Genomic DNA, 15,901 nt, shown 5'->3' with positions numbered 1-15,901 from the left:
AAATAATCAAGTAAAGTACAAGTACCTTAAGAATTGTACTTCAGTACACTTCTAGAGTAAATGTTTAGCCACTGTCCACCACTGCTTTTAACCTTGTATACTCCATGCAGCATTGCTATATACAAAATACAGTAGAATTCCATTTTATGCCGCATGATTTATTTTCCAACCATTTTAACTCTTTAGTTAGTTTTCCACATTTTTGATATTCATTAAGACGTCCCCTCACTCACTCCTCGTCTTGTGTACATCACAAATCTATTTTACCCCAACTACAAGCATGTATGTAGCCACATGACTCCATGATCCCCATGTTCAGGACTCTGGGGATTATGATCTGTCATATGAGTGTTGCACGGAAGCAGTAGCCCTGTGAAATAGCTGACTGTGTTGAGTTGCTGTTGCTTTTTGTTCTGTAGTGTTTGAACCACCATCATCAGCAGTAGAGCAGTTGCACTTGTGGTGAAGGGACACAAACAGTCTGTAACCCTGAGAAACAAGCTTATAGGCTGGGGGGAGAGCTTTAGAAAGGTGTACAGGCATTGCACATTATTTCCCAGGTGACAGAGGCTTCAAATGACTGGCTACTGGCTGAGGTGCATTAGTGTAAATTATGACTGTAACAAAACCCTGTCTGTCTGACATAGGGGCCTGAATAAATATGTCAGCTACACAAGCAGGGATATTGCTCTTGTCATTATTATGGCTATCTTTCTTTATTAAGTCTGACTGTCTGCTATTAAGGCGACTCCCCCGTTTCCTTATACACACCACAGTTTCTTGTGTGGTTTTTGATGAAGCACAGCAATCCTTTTCAGCTTACTGCTTGTTTACTCTCATCCAATTACTACTGTTGGTCCTGCTTGAGCCTGATGAACAAAAGCAGTTAAACACACCCTCCGATACATACTCAATCAGTCAAAGAAGCAGTGCTGGCAGATGCAGGCTGACTAATCAATGCAAACCTAATTTATAGAAACCAATACATCAGATGGTTTAATACATTTAATACAGTGTGAGAAAATTACCTCTACATGAGTCACCGGCTGAGTGAAGAGGTGGACAGCCCCCACTGTACGAGGTTCATTCACATCAGTTTCTAAACGCCCAGCTTGGACCTAATGGATGTAATGTCAATGAGAGAAAATAGAGTGAAGGATGGTGATATTTATAGTTATTAATGCCACTTTCAAGAGCCGAGATGTCAGGGTTTGCCTGTCACTGTGACCTTTGAGTTGAAGCACAGACCGCCTTGCCATGCCTGAGATATGATGCCATGGCATGGCATTTGCTTCATTGTTAATCATGTGAAATATGTAGTATAGTATTTGTGAGCACATCTAATGTTAAATGTAATCCAGGTGCAGGATGGCAGATTCAGAGAGAAAATGATTCTGCGACTTTTTTCATAATCAATTAACCATTCCAATGATTTTTCAAGCAAAAATGCATTTTGATTGTGATATTGCTGCTGTTTTTTTTCTATAAATTGAATATGTTTACGGATAAAGTTATGCACTTCATGACACACAACACTTTGGGCTCTCGGACACTGATAGACAGGTTTTTAATGTTTCATCGACCAAACAATTGATCGATAAATCGATGCTGGCCAGTGGACTTACATGGTCAATTTACAACCCCACAAGACTAAAATCACCCACATCCTCCGTTTTCATCATCATTTGTATTATTATTAGTATTACTAAGCTATTATCCTCCCTACCTTGTCTCTTATCCTCTTTGTCATGAATCATCATTAAACTGTACTGTGCTTGTCTTCATGTCTCTATGTTTTAACACTGTCCAATTGTCCTATGTCTTTTTGGAATGTTCTATTGCACCAATAACAAAAATAGGGAAAATAATTGTCAGATTAATTATTAACGATAATTGTTAGCTCCAGTACTAATGATATCAGCCCACTGAATTATAGCTTGTGCAAGTTTATTGGACTAAAAGGCAGCATTTCAACCCAACAGGGTCTTTGTCAGGAAAATGGAAAACATGACACAATGGTGCAAAAACAAATAAAACAGCGTATGAGATTTACTAGATTTACTAGAAATATTGTTTCTTGAGAAGAGAGAAGAATCCATAAACAGGAAGAAAAGTAACTACTATCTCACAGTTATATGATGAACTGCAAGATTAAATTGCAGCACAATTCTGGATAATATTTAAGCAGAATAAAAACCACATAAATTATTTAGGATGTACTTTAAATGAGGCAATATGTATAAGAAATGCTTATCAGAATGCACACTGAGATGGAAAATGAATCCAAAAAGGTTTTATAATAAAGAAGACATTTTTCATAGTGTAATAATAATTTTCCATACTGTAACAGTGGGAAACAGCCTCATGCCAGAGAGCTTGCCCTCTTAGATTTATCACTGGATTTTGAACCAGTTACATTTCATCAACATTTGACATGCAGCATAGCACTCGTCAACATCAACTGTAACCAGACAGTTTTCCGCCTGGGGAATTTACCCAGCAGATGGTTTTTGGGTAGGTCTGGGGCTCTGGGATTTCACTTTAATATCCACAAGAGCTTCTGACTAACAGAGTGTCAAGCAAGCAAGCACAGACGTTATAGTTATCACCCTCAGCAAGGCTGGGTTAGCTCAGTTGGTAAAGCAGGCACACACGCACATATATATGTAGAGGTTTACTCCTCGACGCAGCGGCCGCAGGTTCGTCTCTGACCTGTGGCCCTTTGCTGCTTGTCATTCTCCCTCTCTCTCTCCTTTCATGTCTTTATCTGTCCTGTGGAAATAAAGGCCTAAAAATGCCCTAAAAATAATCTTTAAAAAAAAAACCCATCTGTTTTCTCTGTGATCATTGTTACTATATACACAAGCATGGTGACCCCATGCCTTCTCCTTCTCCCAAACTATTAAGGTGGTGTTAGCTCATCAAAGCCATGCGGCGAGTTTGACATGCTTTACTCATCCCTGGTTGGTATAATGGAGTTGATTTTTACTTGCTATTCAGTTCAGCTCGTCAGTACAAGGCTCCCTCTCCACCCACAGTCCTCTCCTCCCTCACCCCCCTTTACGTATGGTAATAGGCATTGCAGCAGTGGCTTCCCTCATCCTCTTATACACATCTCTTTCATTCCTAATTCATATTTCTGTGTGTGAGAGAGAGAATACACGTTGGCTACACTGCTGCAGATTGTGCTGTTCTGTATCTTTGATTTGGATATAATTGTTGGATTATGGAAGGAATCCATTAAAAATTAGAAATATGCTTTAATTGATGTGTATGGTTTTGTTGTTGATATTGCGTGGTAATTATTGGATCATCTTTTATGTGTGTGTGCATGTTTGGTGTGTGTATCTCTGCACCGTCGGGTAGATCCCACTGTGTTCTATAGTGCTTTCAGTTCTGTGAGACTGAGAAGAAAAAAAAGAGATTTTTTTTTTTTACAGCTTAGAGTCTAACTCCAAAACATCAAAGACAGAGAGAGAAAGAAAGAGATGAAGGGAGGGGTGTGCTCTGTATCCGGGTAATGATGGAGGAGAGAGCGATGGAGGGAGGAGGGGGGACATGAGAGAGAGAGACAGGTATGGGAGGGGGGTGAGGCAGAGAAACCAACTAACTGGTACAAGGAGAGAGAGAGAGACTCTGAACATGCTGAAGGAAGGGAGGAGGGGAGGATAGCGAGCGAGGGATGGGGAGATTGCCGGACCGAGCGGATAGAAGCGTTACTACAGAGCTGTTGCTGGTGGAGGACGGGCTGGGAGCCGAGGATAATGCTCCATCCCTCAGCGTACAGCGGCACGCTGGACATCTTGTAATATCTCGTGGCGGCGGCGGCTGTGGAGGAGGAGGGTCTTCATTGTTGCAGCAGTGATTGTCTTTCCTTTCTATTTTTCCCCCCTTTAACCACAGTCTTCTTCATCATCTTCCTGCTCGCCCCTCCTCACTCCTTATTCCTCTGCAACTGGCAACCACTGGGCTCCCCCTCCTCTTTTTCGTACTTCTGTCCCTTTTTTTTCCAGAGGGGAATTCTGTATTTCATCAGGGATTGTAGAAGACAGTAAGAATGTTTCTTTTCTTTTCTGCCTTTCCGTTTTCTCTTCTCTCAAGGAGACATGCATGGAGATGGAGGGGGGTGCATGGCAAAGCAAAGGAGAATACGATTTCATGTTTGTGGAGGGATAGTGTTGGAGTCCACAGGATGTATGTGTGTGTGCTGCAGGGGGTGGGAGGAGGTTTGCATGTTCAAGTTTAGCATATTGATGTAACACAATAACTTCTATCTTACATGGCTGTACTATCCTAGTTTTAAATGAGGATATACTGTACAGCAGTTGCACAAAATAAACACTTGAAATGCAAATAAAATGAAATGAGAAAACCGAATGGATTGGATGAGGTATGCACAGACACAAGGAAGGCAAACCAAACAGTATTTGGCAGTGGATTCCTCCTTGATGCCAGCAGATGAATACTCTTTCCCAGCTTTACAGAGAGACAGAAGAAGAGGGTACAAGAAAGCAAGTGGGAGAATAAAAAGAGGAGGAGGCAGCAGTGAAGGGACACAGATTTGTAGATGAGGCAAAGACAAGACAGGGAATCAGACAATGTATGTGGCACCATCAATAAAAACAGATATAGGTAGATGTATAAGAGATGCTACTTGTCAGCTCTTGGATTTATTGTTGTGTCAAACTGATAATCCCTCCCACATACATTTTCATGCATGCCAAAAGTTGCTGAAGATCTTGTGTACAGCTCAGTGCTCACATGAAAAGGCTAACCAGTGCATAAAATCACCCAGTTAATCACACTTTGGCTACCCTGACATTAACTGTAGCGTGTAAGGCAGGGTATGCATGGATGAACATGGACACAGAGGCCCCTTAGCATTAAAATTGTGTGGAATAATGCTATAGTAAGTGTTTTGCCATGCATTAAACAGCAGATTAATTTGATAGTGGATGTTCAAACTGCTGTCTTCTCACTCGAGCGGCTTCTTCTACAAGAAAAGGGTCACCCTGCCAGTAGGGAACATGTGTTTAGTTTGCCCCTTTCATTATCTCTCCACCTGAGTTTGGTCTATCTATAGATGCCTTTGTCTCTACTGAACACAGCCCCCATGAAGGTGATGGCAGGTCACTTTACAGGGCACACATAATTACACACAAACTACTTAAGTGTTGCAGACTGTTGCCAAGAGCGGCGAGGAGAATTTCAGCATAATGTAGCAGAATTGAAAGTTATACTGCAAATCAGTTGTTGTCGGAGGCGTTTGAGCGCAAGAGACGTGGCTGTGCGTTCAGTTTTGGTTTCACAGAGGCTTGGACAATGGCATACGGTGGGCAGATCTCCCACACACACAGTCATAGTAACTTACACAAACGCACATGCAATTAATGCTCTGTACAGTATGTGATCTGAGGGCAATTTGTAATAGTAAAAACTTCTAACACCACCATCAGTTCATTAATGGTGGATTTGGAGAAGCATATAGTCTGTATTGCTGTATACTGTAACAGTGAAGTGCTTTTGATGATGTGTAGTGATTATTCTGTTAAGCATTGATGTGCAACAGATACATGACTTTGCTTTGAGTGGTGCTCTAAGTTCAAACACACTCATCAAAATGTTGGAGCAGTTGCTACATGCTAACTTATTGCCACCAGCTCTCCATAGATCAGTTTCAGTGGCACTTCACTCACTCATACATAAAAAATCTGCTAAACACATTACATTGCACATGTTGGATAAAAGCCGTGCAATCAGTTTCACATTTGTTTGACCATTCTGCAGTTTCTAAGGCAGACGTGGGTGATGGAGGCTGGAATGCATGTCCACCTAATCACTATAACAGGTGTTTTCATGATTTACTTGTCTGGCTTTTGTATTAATTTATTTTTAATTTAATTTTCGCTAAAATATGCTACTGACCACAGAAATGGGACTACTTTGTGATGGAGGTCAATACCAACATTGTTTGCCTCTAAATGTTGCACTTACTTTTAAAGAGTTAAAACAGTTATTGTTGTGTTTCTTTATATATGGGCCTAGTTGTTGTCACCTTGTTCTTAGCTACAGGCTAACTCCTGTTAGAAGTCCCTTTCCTGCACCATTTTTGCAGTCCAGCAATAATCTACAGCTACAACATTATATCTTATAAGGCTGCTTGCCTCATCAATAGGCAACCTGTCCATGAATTACTTAGTTTGATAAAAGCTATTCCTTCACTGTCAAACAAGTATGACACTGAGATGTTCAGTGTAGCTAGTCCTCAGGCTTGTCAGATTTATACTATATGTTAGCTGCCTTTGAATGATGGGAGAAACAGACAAAACTCAGCATCAGACTGTAGTCTGTCAGTGTGAGGGAGTTCAGAGGTTCGGTCCAGTTTAATCCAGTTCTGTTCTGATTGAATCCCTGGGAGCTCAATTAATTTGGCCTGTGGAGGTCGAGTTGATCTGGTTCAACAGGCCGATGCAGCTGCTGTTTAGTGTTCATTAACTGTCATGTCGTTTGTACTTCAGATGTTGTTTCAGCAAACAGCCATGATTTGCCACCCGAGCAGATGAATTAACAATCAGCTTACCGTCAGCAGGGAAATACCATTAATTTGAAACGCCACACTTGAGGACACTGCACAGAGTTGACATTTCCACCAGTTGACATTCACTTCAACAAAGCTTGGGAAAATGTATCAGCACTAAGGCAGAGCCTAGCTGTATGGCAGTGAAAAAACAGGCCTTGACGAAGATACATGTTGATTAACCGGAAATAATTCAAGTCATGTTTTTCTCTTTCACAGGGGAGGGATGGAAAGGAGGTAAATGTTATGTCTTTTGGACTGATTATCCCTGTTCAGTTATGTAGTGCTGACAACTTGTCAAAGTCCTACTGTCAGAGCCTTATTTTCTATGAGGTTTTTGCACCTGTATAGTTTTCAGTCTCTCTCCAGGTATATTTGCCCACATGCAAGGGCTTAACTTTTTTTTCAGTATTTGCTACATTGCTCAGAGTAGGGATGTAGTTCATAACTCCAGATTTAGCCATCTCGTTTACTCTCTCACACCTTTCTCTCTTTTTTTCTCACTCATTTCTTCTCTCTCTCTTGCCAGCGGTAGACGACTGATCTGGGACAGACAGGCCTCCCCTGCGCTCTGTCCTACTTCAGCATTGTCCTCTCTTTTGTTTCTCCTTGTTCCTTTTCCTCTGTCGTTTATCTCTATCAACCTATCTCTAAGCGAGTCGCTCTGTCTCCATCTCTATTAATCATTACACCGTCTGTGACTTTCATCATTCCAAAGTGATGGTTCTGTCTGATGTTACGTAATAGGCTGTCAGGGTGTTTGGGAGACAGGGGCGCCGTCATTACAGTACCTTTTTCTCTACCTGGCGTAATGCGTAATAAATTGATGCCTGTATGCCATGGAACACATCTCCTTTGATTTAAAGGGAGGTGACGTTTAGGAGTAAGCTTCAGAGTGTTTGTATGAGTGTTAAAATTGCTGTGTACAAAATCACGCATCAGACATTGTAATCTGAGGTTTAAATACTTTTTAAATTATTTTTTAAATTAATTTGTTTTGTTTTGATTGTCTTGGAGTGTCGGTAGATGCAGATCTTTTTGATGTTAATGAAATCTTGTGGAAGGATGTAGCATGGGCCAAGGAAGAAACCATTACATATTTTGAGCTGATCCAAATCACGGAGCGGATACACACTCTTTTCTTTTTTTTTCTTTTTTTACCTTTGTTAACATTGCGAGATAGAGCATGGCCTTGGCGGATGTCTGTGCTCTCCGAGTGCCCTTCTAGTTCATAATGTTTTTATTCAGTGAAGTTTACTGAAATATTTACTGTTACTGTCATCTTTGATAGTAAAGTTTATTGTTCTACTTTAAAATATACTGCATTGTGCTACCCTATATAGGCCAATAAGGTAATTTGTGTTAAAACGAGCCATACTAGCGACTCTGTGAGGCTCTACACAGCTGTGCTTCGGGCTAAATGTCAGCATGCTAACATTTATAGTGACAATGCTAACATGCTGATGCTAAGCAGGTATAATGTTTACTATGTTCACTATCATAGTTTCACATGTTAGCATGCTAACAATTGGTAATCAGCACTAAATAGAGCTTAGATCGGCCCAAAAAATCAAGCCCGAACTTGCCCGAGCCCGAGCACGTTGCGTCCGAGACCGGCCCGGCCCGACACATTAACTGTAATTATGAGCCCGAGCCCGATTTAAACCCGACCATTTTTTAATACGTGGGCCGTTATAACTGACGTTCTCAACTACAATTCAGAGTTGTTTGAACTACAGAAATCTGTTTAGAATAATGCAACAAGGACGAAGCCTGTAAACTGCGCTGTTTGTTTAGAATGGAACGGATCGCAAGTGGATCCGAATGAAGAAACGTAAAAAAAAAGAAACAATGATGAACAACATATTGTTGTCACTGCCCACGACTTCTTTAAACTGCTTCCATACCTCCGACTTTCCTCCACACTTGCTCAAAGTTAATTCTCCTGTTTTTCTTTTTTTCTTTACATCTTCAAGCTCCCGGTGTGATGCGTGCAAGAGGAGACTCCGCGCATGACACGTGCTGCATTTTCTAACTGCAGCCTAACTTTTGTACACATTTGTTACTTTTATATAGCCTATATATATATTTATAATATTTCTGATTATGGCATAGCTTTCTCCCCACCCAAATAGGATAATAAGGTAATGGATTAAAAAAAAAAAAAAATTGCTTGATCAAGGGTCCGGCCCGGGCCCAGCCCGTCCCGAAGATGTGGCGGAAAATAACGGCCCGAGCCCGACCCGAGGTCCGGTCGGGCTCGGGCCGAGAATCTAAACTCTAGCACTATATACAATGTACGGCTAAGGCGGATGGGAATGCCGTTAGTTGCAAGACTTTTGGTGGTGTTATCTCACTTTGAACAACAAATTGTTCAAAGGTCTATAGAAATTGCTTTCTATAGACCTACGTCGCTAGCATGGGTAATTAGAATATTAGCTGATGTGGCAGGGTTGGCTCAGTTGGTAGAGCTGGCGCACATTTACATAGAGTTTTATACCTCGACGCAGAGGTCCAGGGTTCAAGTCCGACCTGTGACGATTTCCTGCATGTCTTCCCCCGCTTTCTCACCTAGCTGTCCTGTCCATTAAAGGCCGAAAAGCCCCCAAAAAAATAAATTCTTAGAATATTCAGATATTATTACTCTCAGTATTTATGTCAGTATCAGCCCCAAATGTTTTACATATTGATACAACTTTGGTGCTAACTAACAGAACAAACCGATCACTTTGTGTGCACCGGAACACTTTTTAATGCTACGGTCCTCCCTGAGCTGCAAATAAACAACGTTTTAGTGCTATGTTGTATCATGATAATAGATAATTATGGAGTAGCAGAACAGACATTTTACTCATAAAGCAATTTCAAAATTACTCTAAATGGTAATGATAAAGGGAAACACTGCAAATTACTTACTTATAAAAAGTTATCATGGTGGATGCAGTGTTTTTTCAGTGTATACGTAAGAACACAGATATGAAAGTTCACCTCAGGAGTTTTGGTTGTGTATGTCTGTAAGGCTATATCCACACTACTATGTTTAAAAACAAATATCTTTTGCTATCTTTATGCCTTGCGTCCACACTACTCTTGCGTTTCCGAGCCCCTAAAACAGAGACATTTGGAAACACTGCTGACCTCCTTTAAAAACTCCGGGGTTGCTTTGCAGTCTGGACGGACAGAAACGAGACCTTTAGAAACGATGACACCCGTCAGTCAGTCTTATTGGTTAGGTAAGCTTGCCTACCTTTCAAGCAAATAAATCCCTGGTCTAACTTTTCCCCATTGTTGTTCTTTCTCCAGTATATTTTATATATATATAGTATTTTCTTTATTTTCAACTTATACATCCATGATTTTCAACCACAGAGTAACATTAAACAAACTGCTTCCTGTTTACACTGGCACGCGCATGCCCAGTGTATGCGAATGGTAGGGTGACCAGACGTCCCCGGTTTCCGGGGACAGTCCCCGGTTTCCGGCTGGAGCTGTCCCCGGAAATGTCCCCGGTTTTCACTGTGACTGACAGACCCGAAATTGGAATAAAAGAAAGAAAACATTGACCAAATGTATAGTCGCGCACCTACACACGCAGGCTCAAGACAGCCAGAGCAAGCGCTGCTCAGGGCTCAATTTCGGTAAAGTTAGAAAGATATTCACAGATTTGAACTTCCGGGATCAATTACTCTGCAGCATCTTTCCTACCGTAGTAAGGTAAACAACGAGCTACAAACTCATTTTCATCAAAACGAGCCGTCCTCCAACCTGGAGAAATAACATTGGTCTCTAAGAGTAGCCGGCAGTGAGACAGTAGTAAGACGAATGCTTAGGAACGGTCTACAAACTACAACACCGAAAAAAGATACAACACAAATATTTATTAATTTAATGATTAAATAAGGTAGTGTCTCCAAACTTACCTAAATTATAACTTGTCTCCTGCTAGTTGTACTACAGCACTTACTTTTCAAAAATAGGCATATGCCTAATTTTGGGGAATATTTTTTGCCAAAAAAATGTAATATGTCAAAATTACAGAGTCATGTCTCCAAAACTACTCCACACATAGAAGCCCCCCTGCTGGTTGTACTACAACACTTACCTTTCAAAAAATAAGCATCTTCATAATTTTGGGCAATATTTTTTTGCCAAAAACATTTAATATTTGAATAATTAAATAGAGTTGTGTCTCTAAACTTCCCTCACATATAATTAGTCTTCTGCTGGTTATACTACATCACTTACTTTTCAAAAATAGGCATATGCATAATTTGGGGGAGTATTTTTTGCCCTAATTTTTTTTTTATATATGTCATAATTACAAAGAGGCATGTCTCCAAAACTACTCCACACATAGAACACCTCCTGCTTGTTGTCTGAATTTCTTTTCAAAGTGCACCAGATTGAGGCATTTAAACGTTAAAATAGACTAAATTTTCTTACAGGGGAGCATGCCCATGGACCCCCCTAGGGGGGCTTGTGCCCCAGTGCAGCTCTAGGTCTAGTGACACCCCTGGGGCAGTGTCCCCGTTTTAAGTTTACAAAGATAAAAACATTACCTGCTTTGGAGGTATTTACGCTTCTGAGCTGAAAATGTCCCCGGATTGTGTCTCAGAAATCTGGTCACCTTAGCGAATGGTCATGTGATATGCGTTGTCAGACGTGTTAATATGGGTGGAGATTAGTTCTGCTACGGCACTAAAATGCTTGTGTGGATGGAGATCATTTTTGTTTGTATCTGTCCTTGTGTAAACCATGCCCAGCCAGGCTTTGGTTCCCAGAGGGATACCCCCTCCCATTACCAGCACGAATGCACGCACGCACGCACGCACGCACGCACACATACAGTGTATAGAGATACACTCTATAATTTATCTCTAATGCTATTGCTCTCTCACGTTCTCCTACATCGTTTCTTCACAAACAAATCATCAAATCACATCTGTCCTGTTGCAAAGACTCTAGTCATGGTAATTAGAGGCGAGGATGTTGGGGGATTGGGAGGGGTTTAGAGGGAATACACTCTCAGTTTATTAGTGCTAAGTGTGCAATTGGGGTAGAGTGGGGTTTTTAAGTTCCCTACAGCCACCGCTGCATCATCAAAGAGGGGTTGCTATTTTTAGCAGCAGCAGATGCATGGTGGCAGCAGAGCAGTGCTGGCCCGGGATGATGATCAATGTGTTTGTGTAAGTGTGCGTTTGTGTGTTTGTGCACAATTGAAGGCAGCAGCATAAGCATCAGTCACAGGATATAATGCTGCTTTCAGGTCCTGTGGGAAAGACAGTAGATATGAGCTTCATACTTGAAAGCACTGTTCAGCTTTCAGGTGGTAAATACAACTTGGATATTTAAGGATTGGCAATTCATACTGTTAGCTTTTAAGAGCATTAGTCTTTGATCTTTACTTTTTACTTTGATTTTATGATTTATAAATGTTATGGCAGGTGGATTTGTGATGCAATGATTAATTTGCTGTATAAAGTTGATTCCAATGTTTCACCAACAAAGTCGCCAAAAAACCTACATTTTAATTCTTTTTTTTGACGTCAAATGAGTTGAAACACATAAACACTTCCATGTTTTTTGCTGGAAATCCAGGATTTGTTCTCACAGTTATTCCCATAAGCGTTGAGAGCAGCATTACAGCCTGATATCGTGAGCAGCCATCAAAGAGAATCCAACCAAAGCGAGTGTTTCATCTTCTTTCATCTGTGAGGGGCACATTTGATTCAACCAAACAGTGAAACGTGTAAGATCTGTGTAAACTGTAGAAGGCATTGTGCCATATATTGAAGTCAAATAATTTTTTGGTTTGTATGTGATCTTGTTTGACAATGCATAATGCACTTTCAAATATATATTTATGAAGATTCTAGTAAATCAAGCTGTCCTGCTTCATATCAGTTAATACATATTATAATTTTAGATATTTAAGTTCCATGATGTTTCAGTTATCATTCAGTAGTTTAATTCATCCATATGTTAAAATGAATGTCGAAAAGCTTGTCAGTTCATTCCAGGATCTTTGTGGTGTTCTTGATATTTCTGCTGACGTTACTGTCACTGCTTGTGACTTGGTGCTTTGTGCAAACTCAAATTGGTGTCAGTTTGCTACTTCATGATTGTAAAGTGTCAGGTACATCTCTTTGTCTTCGTAACTGAGTAAGAAAAAAACTTCAGCTGATGGAAAATGCATTCTGCGTGGTTTAGCTTTTGACTCTACATTTCTAATGTAATGATTTGCTTTGACATTACAGACTGTTTATGTGTTCCTCTCCCTCTCTATTTCTCTCCCTGCAACCTCATTAAATACCAGTATATTATCTCAATTTGTTACTAAAAAGAAGATAGAGCAAAAGCAAGAACATAGGTCAATTTACCTCCACTGAGCTACAGTACTCCATATTGAACTAAAGTCTTTTTTAAACAGTAACTGATCTTTCATCAAGATGCAATGTGTTATTTTTGGTTTTTCATGATGATTCTCCCTCTCTGCCTGCCTCCTCCTCCAACAATGAACTTGTCACGGACAGACGTGTGTGTTGGTGTGGTTATCTGCCTGCTTATCTGTGTCACCTTGCACCAGCAGTAGGCAGCAGTGGGTGTGTTAAAGTTTATGGGAGATGATGAATCGGCGATGTTCGGGCCAGGGAAGGTTTGGGAGTCTTGCTGCATTAATAATGGAAGCACAGCTGGCAGAATTTATAGTAACAGTGGAAGGGGCCGTGGCTGCGTGAATGGTGGTGATATATGAGATACAGCATCCTGCCAGCTCGCCTGGACATCTGACAGTGTGAGTTCCCTCATAGGCAGTGCTGGATGTGAAATTAGCCGACAGAGGGGGGAGGATCTGATGGTGACATGGGCACAGACACACACCCATACACATTCACGATAGCATGCTCAGACTTACAGCATGCATACATTTGCACACTATACAACACATGTCCTACTCTGATCTCGGCAAAGATCAAGTGTTTTATCAGAGGAGGAGAACAGAAAGAAGTGATGCTGATGATTCGAAGGTTGTTAAGATTGTCGGCCCTAACTATAGGAGGAGAATGAGCAGAAGAGAGAGAGAGAAGAACAAGTAGACAAAAGCTGGAAATGGAGGAAGGAATGCATGGATAGTAGCAAAAGGAGACATTGATTGGCCTACATAGTTTAGATTAAAACAGTGAACATGTGATGGCTTTCCCCTCTGTGGTTGGAGTTTGTGAAGTCTGATCTGTGGCTCACAGTCGTTTGGCTCCTCTGCTTCTTTTGTTACTTATCTGTCACTTTTAGGGCAGATAATAAGAAACACAGATGACAGTCGCACATCAAAAGTGGCAGAGTCCCAGTGGATTATTAAAATGAAGGACAAGGTGGTGAACCTGTTTTTGCACAAGAGAGCAGGGATGGGAGGAAATGAAGATTGTGCTGTCCCATAACACGTGCCTTTTCTGTGATCAGTCAAGGAGGAAGAACTAAGATATTTTCCTTAAGTAAAAGTAGCAATTCCAAGTAGATAAACAGTTGTTGCAATTATCAGCCAAATGTACTTAAAGTATCAAAGGTAAAAGTACTTGTTTTGCAGAAAATGGCCTCTTTGATGGTGTTGTAATATATATATATATATATATATATATATATATATATATATATATATATATATATATATATATATTTGTGTAAGTAGCCTTTTACTTTTGTTGTGATTGAGGTGGATTTTATTTTTACCTACTCTATATACGTACATTGATATGCTGTTGGGCACAAAACATTTCTGTATATAATTATGTCCTAAAAATCAGTCACTGCAGTAAGAATACTGAATTTAACGAATTTATGAAAAATCGTATACCATTCCAAAATCGTAACCATTAACTACAGCTGCCACATAAATGTAGTGGAGTAAAAAGTACAATATTTGCCTCTTTAAGGCATTTAGTGTACGTGTAAGTATAAAGTAGCATAAAATAGAAATACTCAAGTAAAACACAATTAACTTAAAGTTTTAATTAAATTCAGTATTTGAGTAAATGTACTTAGTTACTTTCCACAATTCCATGTGAATGTAATTTATGAGAAAAGAGTAGAAATGTGTAGCTAAGTTGTGCCAAATCTGAGTTGATATTGATTTTTTATTGTTAACTCACTGTTGATGATGAACTGGCATTTGTTTAGTCTGTATTGAAGAATCCCATCCTGAGAAACGGCTAAGTATAGAGTGGGGGAAATAAGTGTTTAAGTGATGTGTCTATTTGGGATGCTGTATCTGTCTGAGGAAATGGATTTTCCATTCAAAAGCCTTGAAATGTGAAACCACAGACCCTCCTGGAAGAAGTGCTGATTCAGCCGCTGCTGAACCGCAGGGAGCTAAAAAAAAAAAAACTCCTCTTCCCTTCGTCAAACAATGCTTTCTCAAACCACGACAGCTTTGTCCAGTGTTTGGCCCTCTGCTCTTTTTACCTCATTACAGTGTATGAGTGAGTATAAATCACTGCTCTCATCATGTCTCCTGGTTCAAGGTGCTTAATACCAACCACCATATATGTATATATATATATATATTGTCAGAGTTGCATGCTCATTACGATCCCAGCTTTGGTCAACTCCCAGTGGATCGAGATCAAAACTTGCATTGCTACGCTGACAGGACTTCAAACTATGTTGTTCTAAAGAGAGAAGCAAAATAGAAATCCATCAGGCTCTTGTGAATGTGAACCAGTGAGACACGTGTAGTTGGATGGGTGATTTGCTTCCTGTTGGCCTGTAGAAAACAAAAAGGGAGGCTCCTATTTGGTGCCTGCAGCCGTGAAACAGCATCCACCTTTAATATTTCACAGCCCCTCGTATGTTCAGGCAGTCTCCTCCCCTACAGCTACTCCCATTGTGGCTTATTTATTCATTAGCGCCCCATGCACTGCCAACTAATAGCCCCAACTTGGCCCTCAGTACGGCCCTAGATAGAAGCAAGTGGGTCTGGCCACTCTGAGCTGAACCACTTCAGCGCTTCACCCAGACAAGATAGATGAGTCTGTGTGAATTATATTATTATACTCAGCTCTCTGAAACAAGCAGCATATGTAGCTGCTAACAGAAAACAAGTACAGATTATATGCATCCCGCTGAGATCTAGTGGCGATGACTAATAAAGTTGATTAATTAGCAGGCTATTTGATTGACTGTCTTTGTCTCTTCTGTGGAGAATAGAGAAGCTTTAACAAACACTGTGGCTTCTTTACATTTCCCTCTGTCACTGGGAAATGCAGTGTAGATGCACCACTTTTGGAATAACTGAAGATTTCTAGGTTCAGTGCATTCAGTGACATTTTAGCA

At 40.5% G+C, this 15,901-nt stretch overlaps 1 protein-coding gene across 5 annotated transcripts in view; it reads left to right on the top strand.

Moving 5' to 3' along the window:
* The first annotated feature begins 3,703 nt into the window (after window positions 1–3,703).
* Window positions 3,704–15,901, top strand: part of shank1 (SH3 and multiple ankyrin repeat domains 1) — a 96,460-nt gene continuing 84,262 nt past the window's right edge. For 3 of the 5 annotated variants that reach the window (XM_031318774.2, XM_035996496.1, XM_031318770.2), the window contains exon 1: window positions 3,704–4,051. The gene's annotated coding sequence lies outside the window, so the exon portion shown is untranslated. The remainder of the gene's footprint in view (window positions 4,052–15,901) is intronic. The other 2 variants (XM_031318773.2, XM_031318769.2) reach the window with 1 other exon arrangement.

The sequence above is a fragment of the Sander lucioperca genome, chromosome 21 (assembly GCF_008315115.2).
Source record: "Sander lucioperca isolate FBNREF2018 chromosome 21, SLUC_FBN_1.2, whole genome shotgun sequence".
Lineage (NCBI taxonomy): Eukaryota > Metazoa > Chordata > Actinopteri > Perciformes > Percidae > Sander > Sander lucioperca.
This window is presented reverse-complemented; position numbering and strand designations above follow the sequence as displayed.